Source organism: Amphibalanus amphitrite, unplaced genomic scaffold (genome assembly GCF_019059575.1).
Source record: "Amphibalanus amphitrite isolate SeventyFive unplaced genomic scaffold, NRLGWU_Aamphi_draft 000606F_arrow, whole genome shotgun sequence".
Taxonomy (NCBI): Eukaryota; Metazoa; Arthropoda; class Thecostraca; order Balanomorpha; family Balanidae; genus Amphibalanus; species Amphibalanus amphitrite.
In genome coordinates this window covers 45,739-61,930 of record NW_024882100.1, presented here as the reverse complement: position 1 = coordinate 61,930, position 16,192 = coordinate 45,739, and the positions used below count along the sequence as shown (strand labels likewise).

Sequence of the window (16,192 nt, the reverse complement as noted above, 5' to 3'; positions counted from 1 at the left end):
TCTGACCACTATGGCCGCTCCCAATTACGTGTCCGGCGGGGCGCGCGCGGCCGGCCGGCCGGTCGGCTTGTTTTTAGCCGGATAAGGTCGCAGCGCGCGGCGCGCGCGGCCCTTTGTGATGCCGAACTGCCGCCGAATTCCGCGGGCGCCGGGCCGTCCGCAGCGCGCTCCTGACGAGTCTGCGCGTCCCGCCGGTCGTGGGAACGTCCAGAGAGTGCCCGCGGCTACGGCGCACCTACTTAGTGTGCCGGCCACGGCTCACACTAGACCGGTCACCGATGACCTGATACAGATCCATGTGGAGAGGAGCAGCGTCCGTCAGCGCGTTCCCAAAGCATAGCGTTCCCAAAGCATAGCGCGGCGCGGATTAGCTCTTGAGCTCCGTATGTTACGCTAACGGACTGTCTACAATACTGACCACAAAGAAGTGAAAAATACAAGTTCCAGGAACGATGACGAATTCAGGAGAAAATCGCGGCCCTCGATCAGTTGCTTAGATCTCTTGTTTCCATCAGATAATCTCACAAAGGCAGCCGGGGAGTGACGAAGGTACGAATCGTATCAGTTCAGATCTCCCTTCATCTTGTGCAAAATACACGGAACAAAGGAGCACGACCGTTTCAAGGACGAACAAACGATCACAGTATCGGTGGATATCGAAAAAAAGATCGTAACATCTGTGTAATTGAAAAGGCATTACAAAGTTTTGCAGCAAATATACGAGAAAATCGTTGGCTAATGGTCCATTCAAAGTCATAACTTTTTTTCCGAGTGCGTGTGACGAAGAGGCCAACCCAGACTTCTCAAGTCAGCGCTGTTTTCTGTAAAACACTGCCCTCCGGGGGTACAAACCACTCTGTGGGCGCACAGGTCTGTTCGCGGTACCGACTGCCACGTAAACATAGCCAAACGACACCATAAACAGAACCGGCGACCCGTGCATGAGACGTATACGCCGCCCCCCCCCCCTCTCGTCAGATGACGTTAGCTGCCCGCAAAGCCTTAGGGGGAGGGGGGGGGGGCAGAGATGGCCTCAGGGCTCTGGCAGGTCTGTTGGAAGCCCATGTATTAGCAAAGAGCACAAGAGCCGACGGTCGACCAGAAGGGTGGGCGAGGGGAGGGGGCTGGAGCCGGTGCAACAGAGAGAATCGCCCACCAGCAGAGAGAAATCACCAGACTCCTGACAGACACACAGTCGTTTGTTTTGGTTCGGCCGACAACGTCCGCCGGCAAAAACAGTCGGATCGTCGCTGCATCGGCCGGGCGACCGAACCGGTGCCGATGTCACTGACAGCCAGCCTTCGATCGGAGACAGGAGTTCAGATTCCGGGCGGAGTTTAATTCGTAAACTTCGCCCGGAATGAAATACACTGACGACATTTCCAGAAGGAGGAAATAATTTCATTCAGCCTCCTCCAAATATCCCACCGGTCTCATCAGCTATTTTCACCTTAATGACATCCCACGTTAGCGTGACTTGGTATCACATTAACGATCAATGAGAAATATTTTTTTTAAGGCGAAAACCTCTCTACGATCCTGGTCCCTTCCTCCTCGACTGCGGTCCACAGTTTGCAGCCCACAGTCCAACCTCCGAGGAGCTGAGTCACACCTGCACAAACCGGCCGGTCAGGAAAAATCGGCCGAAATGGAGCGCGCAAACACACCTGATTGGCATTGCTCCGGCCGGTGTCTAATGACAAGGTCACCGGCGACAGTGGAACCCGAGCGAGCGAGCGGCGCGCACTGCAGGCCGGCGCGCGAGCGAGCGAGCTAGCTCCGCGCTGCAGGAAAACTCAGCCGGGATGCACTAGCGTCACGGGAAACTTTTTGGCCGGATACACCGGCGACTCCGACAGCTGACTTTCGGGAAATGGCCAACTAAAAACGGCGATGAATACTGAATGGCGCTAAATGAATCACCCAACAAACAATATAGGATATGATAAAACAAACGGGATAAACAAACTCTTATCAGACCATTTTTCCTCTGATGTTCAGCTTTGATTTTTGAAACAGCGAAGGTGATATTTTCCCGAACCAGTAACCTGGAAAACGCTTTGAATAGCCCAGTATTTTTATCGATGCTTCCTATGTTCTGCTCTAGTTCAATATCAGTCGTTCAATAAACCATTTCGCTGCTAATACCAGCAACACATCAAATATTTATAGAGGCATGCCGTCACCAACCAGTCGCATAAAAGCGATGATGAGCCCAATGGGAAAGGAAGTTCTGTAACCTTGCCAGTAAATGGCAGGTCAATTGGTATTTGGTCATATTGCAATTTCCAAATAAAATAATCAGCAGCTGATATTATCTCCTAGAATGAGCTTAACTACAAAAACACGCAGCTGCGCTACGTTCCTGACAAGTATAGCCATCATCTACGTGCCAGCTACCCCCCTCCTCGGCAAAACTTCAATCACAGGTAAATTCCGTGCAGCAAGAACGACATTACTGGCATAATCCACGCAAAAGGATCGGGAACAGGCTAATCGCTTTAGAGTGGTATCTGCAAGGACAACCTCAGACTAATTTTCTGCAACATTCCCGTAATGGCTTCATCAGCTAACGATTACCCACCACGTCACTTGCGTAATCCTTGCACGCAATATTTACCTTCTCAAACTCACGGACGAGACATAGCCTGAACTTCCTACCTAGCTAAGACTCTCTCGTTTCCATGACATCCCTATACAGGACATCGCCCTTTGTTGCAGGGTCCGCCCTGCCCATGTCACTTCCCTCCCCTTGCATCTTCTCGAGACCCCCCCCCCTCGAGTGTCCTCGAGAGTCCATCTCGGGGCTCGCCGGAAGCGTCGCTCATCCGGCGGCGGTGGCGCGGGCTGGAGGTGCGGCCCAGAACTGGTTTGGCGTCGCCGCCGCCACCACGCCATTTCAGGTTTACCGTTGCCGAGTGCGGTCGCCGGTACGGCGCGGGCGGACGCGCTGTCCCCGGGCGGTGGGGGCGTGAGGTTTGGGGGTTGCAACGGCAGAGGGGGCGGAGTTTGGTAGCTCGTGCGGTGTTGAAGGCATTTTATCGGCCTTTATAGCGTGAGTAGTTTGACTTGATGCGCAATGGCGTATGACAATGCATGGCGATAGCGGATACGGAATCCGTATCGTCGAAATGCGGGGAAATCCCCAGCAAATATGCGCCTTTGCCGACCTAAATAGATGGCTGAGCATACTGAGTGAATCAGAATGTTGCAGAGTTGCTAACAGTGGCCAGATATCAACAAAGACGCGGTGTTTGCGCTCTGGCCATGTTTGGAAGCATCGCGCAATTAGTAGGTTTAATACTTCGATAATGGCTATTTTTGTTTTTAACGTTTTGTTGGGCAATGCACGCATTAATTTTCAGGTGAATATAAAGATCATTAACCCGCGCACCGACGGGGGTCTGCGCCAACTTCGCACCGACGGGGGGGGGCGGATGACCGCCCCCCCCCCCCTGAGATCTCGAGAACGAAGCAAGATAGCGACAAGCGGTAAACGGCATCGGATACGCACGGCCAAGATCTACAATTTTTACTCAGGTCATTTTCAGGTCAGGTCAAAGATGACGTCACAGGGGTCGAAAAAGTCAAAATGGCGGCGCTAGATATGGAGAGAGTTTTTCTCGAATACCTTTCGAATTAGTCAAGATAGGAACAAACTAGGGGCATCATCGTGATCCTCTCGTCAATCCGCATCGAATGATATATATGTTGACCTCGAAAGGTCAAGGTCAAAGGTTGACCTCAGGTCACGTGACCTCGAGGTCATCATGTATATCATTCGATGCGTCTTGACGAGCTGAACACAATGAGACCATCCACGCGTCTGTATCTTGTTCCTGTACGGAGTTATTGGTCAAAAACCTTTGGTGACCTTTGATGACGTCACATGCCTCACAGCTGCCCAACAGCAAAACAGACCTCAAGGTAGTGAAGGTTGATCGTATATGAAGTCATGTATGGTATATGGGGCCATTCCGACCCGTTTTAGTGGTAAAAACAGGGAGTTGATTTTTCCCCCATTGACTTATAATGGGGAGGTCGCGAAATTGACCTGACCTTAGGTCACCGATATCAAAATTCCGAGATATACAAATTGTAGCTACTAATGACCTAATAATATCCTGCGACTTTCAAAGGCCTCCGACATCTACTGTAGCTCTGGCACGGTGGCAAAGTTGCAAAAAAGTGACTTGAGGTTGGGTCATTCAAAGTGACCTGGTGACCTGACCTTAAAAGGTAGGAGGTTAAAACTTGCACACCATGTGTAAAATTGATGAGGTTATAGTCATACCAAATTTCGTTTTCCCGCTATTCGCGAAAAACCTCAGGGGGGGGCGGATATCCGCCCCCCCCCCCCGTCGGTGCGAGGGTTAAGCTTTCCACTTCAAGGCAAACACGATGAAATATATCCTCAAAAGACCCTTTCCTTCATGGACATTGGACATGAAACCTAGCCCCTCGAGACCTGGCACCAGCCACGACCCCCTAACACGTAAATCATTTCACCACGGAGCATCACTGATGCAACGGGCGTGAGACGTCATCTGGACACTCTCGGAGGCGCCTGACGGTCCTTCCTGTCCATAACAGTCCTGCAGCGACTGATGCAACGAACGGCTCGGGCACACCTCGCCCCTCGGCGTCACCAGCGCTCATTGTGTGTCGCGGACGCCGCGCGGCCGACGCCCGACGCGAACCAGACTGACTGATGATGCCGCGCCGGCCGTCGTCATGACAACCGCCGCGTCCTATGGAGATGGATGGAGCCGCTGCACCGCCTGATGAGAGCGGTTGTGATGGGACCTCTCTCGCGTCTGCCTCTGGCACCGCGGGCGCTTGGCATGGGATCCATGAGAAGAAAAGGATAGTCCAGGGAGATTCAGCAGTTCTACAGTACTTGTTCAATGTTCTTAGCACACTGTGTCTACTCGACTCCAGTGGCGGATCTACGTTGGGGCAAAATGGGCAATTGCCCCCCCCTAAACGGAAAACCTCTGGGCAAACATATCTTTTTGCCCCCCCTAAAAAAACTACAACTTGAATGCTAAAAATATGGTGTTTGAAAAGAAAATGTGAAATAAATGGAGGACTAGAAGGTTGTCATATTCGTGATATTAAGTTGTGAGCTGATAAAAAGTCCTCCGCCCCATGAATGTCAGTCCATCATCCATCAGCAGTGCTACTACTGCTACTGCTACCAAAAAGAAAAAAAAATAACGCGATTTATTGAAACCTTGAACCAAGTAAACAAACCGTCAACAGCAGACCGCCAGACGCCTGTCACTCCAGTGGGGTCAGGGGTCACCACACTGGTGAGCGGTTGGACAGTGGTGGGTTTGCATGGGTATATAAGAAGTGTTTGCATAATATTTTATTGCTAGATAGCATGGGTGTAGGAGCTGAAAAAATATTGGTGGGTCTAAATATCCATTAGTACCTAGCATTTCCACTGTGGCTACATTAGTTATGTCCAGAGGCGGATACAGCCATTTCCAAAGGGGGTGCCAAAAGGGTGCCAAAGTCCGAGAGTCTCTACAAGAGCTGCAAATGTGTATGCATGAAGTGCGAGATAGGTTTCTGAGAGGAATAACGTAAAGAAGATTACCAATCGCGGCTTTTTCATGAGCCATACCGTTATCTAACGGGGACAAACACAGAAAGGCTCAGTCAGAGCTTTTGGTTTGCGAGGTGTTGGAGAAGCTCAGTATGTTGTGGGAACTTAACGCTGTTCAGTGTGATTCCGTTGGCTGTTGCGCTGTGGTCCTATGTAGTCTGTAGAAGCATCGTTTATCTCCTCTCGAAAGTAACACTGTATAATTTTGCTAGCTCGCGAAGTTTAGTCCCAAAGTTAAGGAATGTTCATTGTCATTGCATCAATAAATGCAGGACCGAAAACAAATGCGCTGTTCTTCGTCTATTTCTTGTTGGGATTCTTAATCGACTGATCTCATTTTCTATTACCGGAAACAACTGTTAATACGTTTAACTACGTGGCAACCCTGACTGCGTATAGTATCGCAGGTACGCTGATGTGGCCTTTGGACGTGGGCATTTACACATGAACCTGCTGCTGCGACCCTTATCGGTCTCCGGATACAGAAGCCCTTGAGAACCGGCGCGGGCGAACCTTTCGGACGAGGTCTTGCCGAGGTGATGCGGGAGGTAGAGGACGGACCGTCCATAGCGCCGGTGAGCTATTCTCTAACCCGCGCCGGGCCGGTGCTCTGAGATTCCGCGCCGGGCCGCGGGGGTGTTTGAACACCCCCCTTTTAACTCGGCTCCTGGGCCACGTAGCGACACGCGGTAAGCGGCAATCGAAAGAACGTCAAAAATAAGGACGAAAACACTTCGGTCATTTTTTGGGTCAGGTCAAAGGTCAGGTCACCAGAAGTCACCAAAGGTAAAATGTTGACTATTTCAACATTTTGGAAACTGCCAACGGCTATCTCGGGAACCGATAGAGCTACAGCGCCGCGGAAAAGCGCATTCGATAGCCCTTTTACAGACCTTTCTGAGTAATGTTCTCAGATTTGACCTCAGGTCAACAGTTTAGCCTGCAGAGGGCAAAAACTCCAAAAATAGCCGTTTTTACGAAAAACGGTTTTTCGGCAATAACTTTTGACTCAAAAGAGCTATGACATTACTTTTGCCAGCATCGTGTTCCTCTCGTCAAGACGCGTCGAATGAACTATAATTTGACCTTGAAAGGTCAACTTGAAAATTTGACCTCAGGTCAAGGTCATGACCTGACCGGAAAAGGTCATGTTGCATATCAGCTGATCCGCAACGTCGAGCCGAACATTTCTAAGGCGTTTTCAGCGCTCTAGCGCTCCTCTATCAGAAGTTAGCATCGAAAAACTGTTAGATTCCGTTCGTGACCTGAGATGACCTCGGGGACATAACGAGGGGTCACAGTTGCCATTTTCTGGTTCAGTGTGTCTATTTTACCTACATCTCGATGTTTGAGAGTGTCTAGAGTAGCGTTCGTGCAAAACAGACGATTTTCAATTTTCTCCCATTGACTTATAATGGAGAGGCCGCAAAACTGACCTGACCGTAGGTCACCGATATCAAAATTGCGAGATATATATTTTTATAGATAGTGTTGCTCTAATCAATCGCTGAAAGTTTCAAGGCAATCGTTCAGTCGGTGTAGCTATGACGAGCATTCTTATTTTTCTGAGGTGAGGTCACTTGGCGTGACCTGGTGGGTCACTTGGCGTGACCTGGTGACCTGACCTAAGGTGACCTGGGTGTGAAATTTTCACAACATGTGCGGAAAAGATGCACAAACAGGTGTGCCAAAAACGGCGGCGGGAGCGCCGCCGTTTTTTAGATATCTGCGAAAAACCGCAAGGGGGTGTTCAAACACCCCCCGGCCCGGCGCGGGCTAACTATCTCCCGGAGTCAGGGTGGCTGCAAATTTTTTTGCGCTGCCCTGGCTTGGCCGGACTGACAAAAATGTAAAAAAAAGTAATTCCCGAAATCCGAGGAGAAAAATAGGGGTAGCTCGTTTTTTTTTTGTCCCTAAGACTGGATGTTTGAAATTCTCGCCGACTTGCCTGGCGGCGCAATGTTTGCCCCCCCTAAACTCAAATCCTAGATCCGCCACTGCTCGACTCACGCAGCAAACCATTTTACCAATCTTCAAGAGAGATAATTAGCCTTTACTTTTAAAGAAGAAAGTCAGCTGCCAAACATAGCAGTAACACGAAAAACGTCAAAATCAGGTAAGAAATAACAGATAATGTTGAAAATTTTCGCTGAAAAGGTCGATGTTCGCGAAGTAAAATTATCGAATGGGAGCCTATAAGCCGCACCTAAACCAGCTTCGCAAAAGGAGACGCTTTGCCATAACGATAATATCAAAACATTTCCGATATCCAGTTAACTTCGTCTCGGTATTGATAGCCGAAATGATTCGAATATTCCCAATGCTTGATCCAGCATATGGCCAAAATACTGAGAAGGGCGGCCAGCAACAAAAGCCGGAACCTGGCGACGGCTTGGAATCAAGCGATTCTCTGCATACATGCAGTGTATGCGACGCATTCGGAGACTGAAACGACAAGCATTCTTCAAGTGCACCGCATTGGATTGACAAATCCCGAGTCACGAAACGCATCCAATAAGGACTGTGTGACAACATCCCGGCTAATACCAGACTAGGAGATCTCCTAATGAAGATAAGGTGACCAGTAAAACCCATCAGAGGAATGAAAATCACTCTAAAATTGATAAAACACTTGTTGCAATAGATTGCTGAAATGAATGTAGCATCTAACTGTGCAATCAACATGATGAAATATTTTGGATAAATGGCATTTCTCACCAATATAATTGCTCATTGCCATGTATGCCTTACTTTTTAACTATCTTTTGGCTTTTTAAATTACTTTGAACTGTTATTGTATGCCTTATATAACTGACTAAACTGGGAGCGTAACAAGAGCCACCAGGAAGGGGATGTAATAATTAACAAGCGAAGTCGCTTCTTTACCTCCTGAAAAGTCTCCTTCATTCGACTTCAAGCAGTCCTCCGTATAACAATGATGAACATATGCCAGATTATACATTGTTCCACCCCTGTGGTATAAATGAAGAATAAATATTGTCACATAAGTTCCGGATGTTGACAGCAAATTACCTCAAGCCAAACCCCGCAGATCATTAGGCATAAGATCAAGTGGAAAACATTTCGCTGGAAGCTGTTGCTACTAACAGGAAACAGTCACACCCTAGCCGTGTCAATCATCAATGAAAAAAATTGGGTACAATGCTATCGACAATTTTAAATTGGAGGTCATCACACTTTTGCACTAGTTTGAACTTTGAACATTTTCGCTTAATGACCAAGACAAAGAGCAGTCTCATTTGCATAAAATGACAGGGATTTCCGTTTCCTTATCAGCATTTGTCACTAAGCGTAACAAAACGTTTGCATGAAAATCCCAATGCAATGAAAAATTTCATATACTGTGGCTGAAGACACAACATTGAACGGGAAGGTTTTCTTGGTTTATGATACGGCAAACATGAGGGGATGAGCTCAACAATATCTGGTAGCTGTGTAAAATATGCGTGACTACTTAGATCCGCATAGTATTCCAGGGCATACTATAGTCTGGCATCTTGTATCGGCGCACATGCTCGTTTTTTCCGCAAGGCTCTAGCTCCATTAGAGGCGAAACGGCGAGCTGGGGTCGTACCGACCCCCCGGAAACCCATTTTGTATGCATTTAAATGAGGAACTTATAGAAAGAACACCTTTCTAATTTTTTGCATGTCGATTTTGAAGGACCTGAGGTTTATTTTGAAGAAATAAAAATGGCAAAAATTTTGGTCCCAAGGGCAATTAAAGACAATTTAAAAAAATACTACGACTTTTTTGAATATGTAAAGCTTTTCTTTCCAATTTTAAAAATACTGTAATAATCTTTGATTCATCGTTAGTTCAAAGCTGTTTACCGTTTGCTGCTTGCTTAGCTCGTTTTTGAGTTATAGCTCATCAAACTCACCCTTACAATCTGAAGTTTAGAAAATATTATGCAATGTAACTCAAAAAGTTTTCATCTGAGAAGTCTGATATTATGGCAGTTGTTTTTGGAGCCTATGATTACCCCTTGTACCAATTTTCATTCAAATCTGAGAGATGAGGGTGACGGGCCTGGTACGATCTATCGTGGAATGCCCCAGCAGTAAAGACCATATAAATAGCAGTTGCGTTTTGAATCCGTTCTTTCTTGGGTTTGCCAGACTATACATCCACGGATCAACAGTTATTCACAGTTCACCATGCCACGCCGCATCCCGTTAAATTTGCAGTAGGTAATGTTATGTAAGCTCCATTACGTAAATTTGTTATGCAAGTGGTATTTTGGGCGTCACTTTCGGCGTTATAATGGGAGAGATATCAACATTTTGATAAGGTATACATGCGCAGGGTATGTTACGCTATTTGTTTTTAGTAGAAACAAACTAGCCAATGAGTCAAATACGAATCGCAGTATACCTAAACGTATGGTATAAACCATCAGTTTAGAAAAATAAAGGCATAAAACAAATGACATAAGAATGCGTAACAAAAAAAGAAAAAAAGAAAAGTGGTTGAATAAGAACCTCAACATATTGACTTGATATTGACGACTAAACGAGGATAATCATCGGGGAAACCAAATCGTGCCATTACTAGTTACGCAAATTACCTAAGGCTTGCGGTTGGAGTGAATCCAAAAATAGATAAACGAGAATTGCGCTCATCATTCGACAATCCGACAAAATAATGAACACCTTCGATGACAGGTCACCTAATCAAACTGAAGACGGCACATAATGAACAGAAAACGGCGTAATGTACTTTTATACTATACCAGTAAAACGCCTTTTGGGCGAAGAACGAGCGAGCGAGATAGTGAGCCCTGCACGTGCGGAAGGGCGAGAGGGTGCTTCCAACGGGCTTGTGCAAAGCATCCTTCTAACCGGTCGCTAGCGGTGTGCCAAATTTGAACGCAATCGGCCCAGCCGTTCCTGAGATCTGGAAGCGGCATTCTGCACGTGCGCACGTGCAAACGGGGTCCAAAATGACTTTTGCACGGCACCCTACTAACTGGTCCCCAACCGTGTACCAAATTTGAGCGCAATCGGCCCAGCCGTTCTCGAGATCTGGAAACGCCCCCTGCACGTGCGCACGTGCAGTAGCACCCTAACCGCAACACATGGGAATGCATTGCCTGGTGGGTGCCTACCTGTATGCCAAGTTTCAGCGAAATCGCCCCAGTAATTACCGAGCTACTGAAATGGGAACAAATTTGGCACCTCTTATTGTTGTATTTTGCACGTGCAGTGGGGGTCACTCACATAGATGAAGAGTATCCGACCTTTGGTAGAAGGGATGCAGCTACCCTATAAAAATGACCGCAATACAATCGCTCAAGCCGCTGCTGAGATATGGGCCTCTCAAAATCATTACTTTTGCAAAACTGCTTGAACACCCTTGACTTTTCACGTGGCACGTGCCACGGCGGTCACTGAGATGTATCAAAAGTAGTCAATTACGGGGTAGAAGGGATGGGGCTACCCAACAAAAAAGACCGCAGGCCAATCGGTCCAGCGGTTGCTGAGATATAAGCCTCTCAAAAGCGTTACAGGCCGGGCCGGGCCGGGCCGCTCATACTGAGATTTTTCCGTTATATTGAAAAGACTCACTTCGCTCGCTGCGCTCGCTCGCTCGTAATTATGTACAGTCAATCGATGCGCAGTACTTCCATCAAGCCCGACCGAGGAAGGGCTGCTAATTTTTAGAGTCACAGAACTGTTATAATTGACCTGGAAGATGGATGAGGATGTCAATTGGTTCGGTGACTCAAATTTAGCAGACCTTCCTCGGTTGGGCTTGATGAATCGGCCGCACTGATGCTCGGTACTTTCAAGACTGACTGTATGTATATAGAATGTAAAACAGTCTGCGTAATAGAAAGGCTCGGTCACAATCTTAAGATTGAAGGAGGGGGTCCGACCAAAAAATGCAGCCCCTTATACATACAGATGCATTACCGAGACGAAAATATTGCGGGTTCCAAAGTCGAACCCCATGACCTCCCCGCACCCATTGACGGAGTCCCTGGATAACAGGGAATCTGTCTCTGCAGATGACGAGGATTTCTACCGCAGTACGTATAAGGGTATTCTGCCGCAGCAGGTAATGAAGATCAGAGAAATTTGCCGCAGCAGGTGAATGAGTACGTATCTTACCGCAGCAGGTAGGGGTATTCTGCCGTTGCCCTGCTACTGTGCCTGCCCTCCGACTGCACCAGCCTTTTCGAACAGCATGGCCCGTCACGCATGAACGAGGAGCGTGACTCCCGACCGTCGGCCGAGCGTGACACACGGACCCACTGCACACGGATATAAAACTGAACGGCCCGTGCTTCAATACCTGGTATTGTGTGCACATGAGCTCCGAGCGTCCCGAAAGTCAAATAAAGTCGATACTGACAGCAGTCGCGGCCCCACGGTCTATGAATGATGAAATATGACTGATTAAACATTAGCAAAAGCGCAAATAATACACCTTTCGGTCAACCATCAGATATATTTTTTACGGAACGACGGATAGCCTTGAGCTTTCAGGTTACTCCCGATTGAAATTGAAATACGCGGCCGGTGAGTGCGGTGACCCGATCGACTCCCTCCGGGCTTTGGACTCTAGTTTACGAGATAGCGGATCAGTAAGGATCCTGCCCCTTCACCAGATCGATATCTACACACTTCATATCCTGTCCTCAATCTTCCCAACGCACTATGGTTGGAAACGGCCTCACGGATGGCCGGGGGTCAACGCGAAAAAATGTTTTGCCCATAACTTGTTAATGCGTAGACCGACTGCGATGAAACTTTGCATAGGTATACCAGTGTCTTTCGTGCATCATACAGTAACTCAGAAATGACGAGGTCACGTCACGTCACGCGTGTGTGACGTCATCATTGCAAGTATGTTATAAGTCGCCTATGTCTTTCGTTATGTTATCGATATCGCGAGGCATTTTGAACATGTTTTGAATACTGCTATTACTGAATGGATATTGTTGTTATGCTTTAGGGCAAGACATATCAACGTAGTGACGCACAGTGTCTTACTATTGGTCATAAACGGTCAAAAATTTGGAGAAAGAGTATTTATGATTTTTTTTTTAGATTGGGCAAAAAAGTAAGAAATAAAATGACGATCAAATGACAAAACATGCGTCAGATTAACCCGGCAGTTGCTGGGGTATTTCCCCATCCGCCGTTTGCCCGGGGGGGGGGGCGTTCAACGCCCCCAGCCGATAACTCGCGAACAAATAGGCGCAGCGAAGCGCACGAGGCGCGGCAAACGAAAGAAGAACGCGACGAGACGATTCACATGAATACTTTAAAGTTGAATTTCGAGGTCACAGGTCGGGTCAAGGTCAGGTCAAACACTTGAAATCGGGTTTTCAGTAGCATGGACTTTAGAACCTCGCAATCGGTGCCTCGCGTTTCGCGTTTCGATTATATCGTCATCAGTTGGTCCTAAATAAATTCAGTCATCAGTTGGTCCTAAACAATCTGTCACAACTGTCACAACCCTTCATATAAGTGCTAAAAGAGTGTCAGATCAATGTAGGGGTCAGTCAAACATAGGCCACTGGCCAGGGTCAAAGTCAGGTCAATCAGGTAAGCACATAACCCCGAAAATTAAAACTGGTACCTATTCGCAGCCCATGCATGACACATGTTTTATGGGTACTTTTGGGCGTAGAACACGATGGCGACATTCATTTTATCATACGAGTACGTAGCTGGTTGAAAAAAGATCAATTTCAGAAATGCATGCATCATGGTCGTGAAGTAGTCACGAGAAATTGCCAACATTCAGTTCAAGATTTTGGGAAATGTAGAACGATGATCAAAAACCATAGATAGCCATTTGATTTGCCATGGTATTGGCAGTGTAATGGCGTTTACAGCATGTCTGTATGTCTGCTCTGTCGGTGGATATCCATATCCATACTCCAGGATATCCATACACGTTTGCACGATATCCATACTCCAGGTGCAGCGGCGAGCAGTTACTTCTTACGAGGGGTGCGGAGTCGAAGTCAGAGTCGGAGTCAGAGTCGGAGTCGGAGCCAGAGTCGCCCAGAGTCGTGGCAACGAGCCAGGAGTCGGAGTCGGAGTCGGGGTCGGTCAGGAGCCCGCAGTGGAAGTCGGAGTCGGTCCGAATCGGAACAGCTCCATCACGACTCCGAAACACTGGCAGGGGTCCGGAGTCGGAGACAGAGTCGGCCGGAGTCATGGCAACGAGTCAGGAGTCGGAGTCGTAGTCGGAGTCGGATTTGGCTCCACCACGACTCCGCAACCCTGCTTCTTACCATCATTTATAAGGATAAGCGATTGCAAGACTGACGAGCCGACCTGGTGCTAACGAAGCGACGGGTAGGTACGCCTCGGGAGATGAAGCTTCACGGACGATTTTGCGCACAAGTGCGCAGTCTGCTTTTACGTTCCCCTTACGCAGAATTGAACAGAGACTTATTCTGCCAAAAAACTCAATGGAGGTCGATGGAGAACTTTTTGTATGTCCAATGAAACATAAACGTAATTTTGCAAATATTGCTGTGGTGACACTGCAAACAGAATGCAATGCCGTTCCTGATTTTGAACACGCATGGGAAAAAGAGTCACTCCACTCGATAGCCAACATAACAAGGATTATTTTGATATATAATAATCCAGTTTTACAACGTCATGGAGGTACTCCACATGCTATCACCAGCGCGGTTGTTTAAACCTTTGACGGCGCACCAAAAAAGCCACTCTCAGAAACTCCCGATTCCACGTACAATAATGGAGACTAAATGCGCAACTAAATAATTTTTTCTGCCCAATTCAAAACATTTCACCAATTTCCAACAGAATGACACCCCAAATATACATATATTCCGAGATTGCCCACGGCCATCCGTGAGGCCGTTTCCAACCATAGTGCAACGCCCCGAAACTCACGCCTACCGCCGTCATTGCCACGTGTACCGAGCAACAAACGCACGAGGTTCTGGCATTCCCAGCGACTCTCACACATCCCTCGATATTCGCTTCAAACGCTTCACACCACAGCCAGCGGGGTCACGAGACGAGAACTCACCTTAAACGCGATCCTCCGCTCCCCAGCGATGTCCACAAATGCAGCTTCAAATCCACTGGTCGCGCAACTACCCCGTACCCGCCTCCGTGAGGTATGCGAGGAATGGACAAAGAATCCCGGCAACGCGCCGGTCCACTGCGCACCGCGTCTGCGCACCAACAGAAGGCGAGCCAACGGAAATCGGGTTGGACGGTTCTTATTTTCGCGACATCGTCTCCCAGTCCCAGCAGAGGCTTGCGTAGCACATTGCTTGGCAGATAGCTTCCTTACCACTGATAAATCTCGTTATATTCATTTCCATGCTCGGAAATCACGCTAAGATGGAAAAACCTCGTTTCCGTCGCGAACTTTGATTACTGGAGCCGCCTGACGTCATGTGTTCAAATTCAGTCGGCAGTAGTTCGTCCCCTGTCCGCAACTGCTCGTGGTGGCGCCACCTACCAGACGTTCCCACGGGCCGAGTGCCGTGGGAAGCAGGCTGCTTTGCGTTAGGGCGGGGAGAATGTGAGTGGTAGCAAGGCCCTATATACCAGTGGTAGGTAGTATACCGTGGGCCGTGGGGAGAAGAAGCCATTAGGTAGTATCCGGTATCGGCTTCTCCCGTAAGATAAGTGAAGGACGTTATTTCCGTTTCTGGGCACTACTCGACACTCGTCGAAGAGGCTGGGGCAGCAAAAGTTCACCGTGCCATACAGGGGTGTCGATTTGTGAAAATGGTTGGGGGTGCCCAGAGCTTTAACCCTCGCCCGTACACATTGGGGGGGGGGGGTAGAACGGAACCCCGTTGGTTTTCCGCGAATACCTCGCGTAAAAAGCGGCCGATCACGACGAAAATTTCAGCAGTGCCCTCGCGTTGATTAATTTTACACCTACCCATGAAATTTCATGACCCTGACCCAAATGATCTTTGACCTGTGACCTACTTCTCGAGACCATGTTTGGCCGGAATCGCGATTTGGCGTAAGTCGGCAGTCGGCTCGCATTAGCCGCGCGTTTGCAGTCTTTTCGTGGTTTCAATCGTTTTCAATATGGTGACCCCTCGAGGTCAACACATATACCTATATGTTTCGATGCGGACTGACGAGAGAATTTCGATGCCACTTTTAGTTTTGACCTAGCTTGATTACTTTAAAAGTTATTCGTAAGAAAAAAAGCTGTGATCGCATCTAGAGCCGCTATTTTGACTATTTTCGACCCCTGTGACCGCTAAGTCAACCTCCGAAATGCGTCAAATGCGTCGTAGGACACACGTCATTGCTGAATGTAAGGCTGACTCGCCTATAACAAAAAATCCCGGTCTCAAACTAACACCGGCCAAAGTGCCCCACACCCCCGGCCAAATAACCCTGCTGGTGGGGCAATTTGGCCGCCTTGCAGACCTTTGTAATACATACTTCACAATTACAATGTAAGTAATTACTCTATCATTTCAACTTCACTGTCCAGTAAAGTAAAATGAATGCGACACCTGCCAGCGTTGAGAAAATGCAGAAATGTGTCGTCACTTTTAAGTTACATCGTTTT

The 16,192-nt window shown here is 48.0% G+C and overlaps 1 protein-coding gene across 2 annotated transcripts in view; it reads right to left on the bottom strand.

Moving 5' to 3' along the window:
- Positions 1-14,792, bottom strand: part of LOC122394694 (transcriptional enhancer factor TEF-1-like) — a 60,569-nt gene extending 45,777 nt beyond the window's left edge. Inside the window, exon 1 of one of the 2 annotated variants that reach the window (XM_043391733.1) lies at positions 14,669-14,792. The gene's annotated coding sequence lies outside the window, so the exon portion shown is untranslated. The remainder of the gene's footprint in view (positions 1-14,668) is intronic. The other variant, XM_043391734.1, reaches the window with a different exon arrangement.
- Positions 14,793-16,192: the final 1,400 nt, after the last annotated feature.